Here is a 2,793-nt window from a genome sequence, read left to right as displayed (position 1 = left end):
TTAGGTACTCTGCGAATGTAATTCACATATACAGCTATCCCGACGTTCACAGCAATGCAGCACGGGCGTCCTCACTGCTATACCAGACTGAGCAAAATGCATGAGAGGGTCAACCGTGTCAGTACATGTGATTAGGAACTTTAGTGTTTTCACAAATGATGAAAGTCATAGGAGTTTTGGTCCAAATGTTATTCGCACCATAGAGAGTCAGTCTTTTAATTTTTAATATATTTATGTTGAACCGGTTCGTTCCCACTGTTCCAAATACAGGATTAAGAACACATTAAAGCCTTTAAAAGTGTATATTAGTGCAAACGTCTAAGAAAATGGATGAGGCAAGATGGGGGGGCTGCAGGAGGGGGACATGAGTAGGCAAGTCAACAGGACCAGGAGAGAACACAAGCCCACGAGACAGAACGCCGAAGATCTTGCATTTAGCAAAGGCGGTCCCTCATATAATCTTCAGTTTGCCAAAAAACCAAAATATGATTAGCTATAGGAATCATGGGGCCCATAGATTAAAAAACAAGCTGGCTTTAAAGGAAGGACAGTTTTTCCTAGCTGAGAGAAATTCCTCTTGGGGCCCCCTGGGGGACAGACCGCACGAGGCAGCCGGGGGAGGGAAGCAGAACGGCCGTCTCCCACCACAGCCCAAGGGCGGCCACACGGCCATGTCCAGTGAGGTTTCTTTGTGGGCCAGATGAGCGTAGTCATCGTTTCACGTGGACGTTGTGCACCGTGGATAAACGGAGTTCTGAAAAGCGGGTCTCTTCCCTCTCACTCCGCTTGACTGAATTTTGAGTGCCTCCCGACATCCCGGTGCTACCTACGTTGTGTTGTTGCATTTTGTTTGTTTGTTTTTTGGGGGGGACCGCACCGTGCAGCTTGTGGGATCCTAGTTCCCCAACAAGGGATTGAACCCAGGCCCTCGGCAGTGAAAGTGCAGATTCGCAACCACTGGACCGCTAGGGAATTCCTGGCTGTTGCATCTTCGCTCAGCATTCTTGCCCAGAGGAGTTTCAAATCTTCCTTCCCCTCTAAATCTACAAATCTAGTTGTTTTTTCCTAATTCATATTAAACATGTAACAAATGACGTAAGAAATCCCTCCTCCCAAGTACCACTGTTTGTGTCACACCGTGGAAACACTGGATTTCTGCCCCCTCTGCCTCTGTCTTTGATGTGGATCTCTGTGGGTTGGGGTGATTACACCCACTAGCAGGTGAAATTGTCTTTTGTCAAAGAAAACGAAATACCCAACTGACTCATTGCAGAGATTCAGAAAGTCTTTCTATGGCAGTTAGTATAACTAGCTCTGGAAAGTTAACTTAAAATTTCCAAATGACAGGTAATGTAGCCTGATTTTGAGGGCTTTCTTAGGGTGATTTTGTACTCAAGAAGGGAAAAACTCTGGCAGTAGAACGGGCTGGAGGCGGGGGAGCATACAATATGGTTTTGCCTTTTCTAAGCTTATACATTCATATATGCATTTGGAAAGTATTTATTGAGTGGCTACTGTGCTGGGCACTGGAGATGCCAAGACAGTGTCCCTTGTCCAGTGGAGCTGTTGACTGAAAAAAACAAAAAAACAAAAAAACCCACAACCTGAAAGTTGAGAGTTCTGTTTTATTCGGGGATCTTACTGAGGACTACAGCTCTGGAAGGCAGCCTCTCAGATAGCTGAGGAGCTGTTTGGAAGAGGTAAAGGAAGAGCTAGGAGTTTTTGTTTAAAAAAAACAAGTAGTTGAACATCAAAAGATTACTGCTAATCATAAAAAAAACAGTCATCACAAATTAAGGATTTTAGTGCTTTTCTATGTATGGGAAGATACAAGAGTCTGCGGTCATGGAAATTTTTCCTTTGATACACATCTTAACTATCTAGGGCCAGTATCCTGTTTTTCTCCATTCTGAATCCCCTCAGGGTGAACGACTGGGGGCAGCTGCAGTGGCTGAGGGCTTGATGGCTGCAACATCCTTTGTTTACTGAAATGGCAGGCAACATTGTTTTGTCCACAGAGTTTACATTCCAGTGGGGGAAAACCCGCAATAAAGGAAGATAATGTCAGACAGTGGTAGGTGCTATGAGGAAAATAAAACAGGACTGTGGTGGAGTGGGGTGGAAGGGCTACTCCCGCTACTGGTCAGGAACAGCCCCTCAGAGGCAGGGACATTTGAGCTGAGACTTGTAGGAGCTAATTTTGAGGTCTGGGAGAAGGGTATTCTAGGCAGAGACAGGGGAAGGGTCAGCAAGTTCAAGTACACCCACCTGGAAAGAGAAAGAAAGCAGGAGTAGGAGAGCAAAGGGAGCCCAGGGCAGGCAGGTGGAGACCAGGGCTTGTGGAGAGCAGAGGCCAGACCCGGTGGGGTCTTGCTGGCTGTAGTGAGAAGTTTGGATTTTACTCCGAACGCGGTGGGAGAAGCCAGAGGATTTTCAGTAGGCTCACATCCCATTTTCGTCCTGCCAGAGATCTCTGTAGCTGCTGTGTGCAGGAGCGTATAAGGCAAGAACAGCCTGGCATCAGACCCTGCTTTCTGGTCCGCACACAGGCCAGGACCCCCGAGAAAAGCCAGCGGCAGGAGCTAGCTGCAAACACCGCACAGGGTGTAATTCTGTTGATAGGAAATGTCCTAACCGGCAGATCTATGGAGAAGAAGTTGTTTAGCGATTGCCCGGAGCTTGGAGACGGGAAGGGGATTGACTGCAGCCGAGCAGGAGGAATCCTTCTGGGGTTGATGGAAATATTCTAAAATTGATCGCGACGATGGCTGCACAACTTTGTAACTTTACTAA

The sequence above is a fragment of the Mesoplodon mirus genome, assembly GCF_964341445.2.
Source record: "Mesoplodon mirus genome assembly, chromosome: 13".
In the NCBI taxonomy this organism is placed as follows: Eukaryota; Metazoa; Chordata; class Mammalia; order Artiodactyla; family Ziphiidae; genus Mesoplodon; species Mesoplodon mirus.
This window is presented reverse-complemented; position numbering follows the sequence as displayed.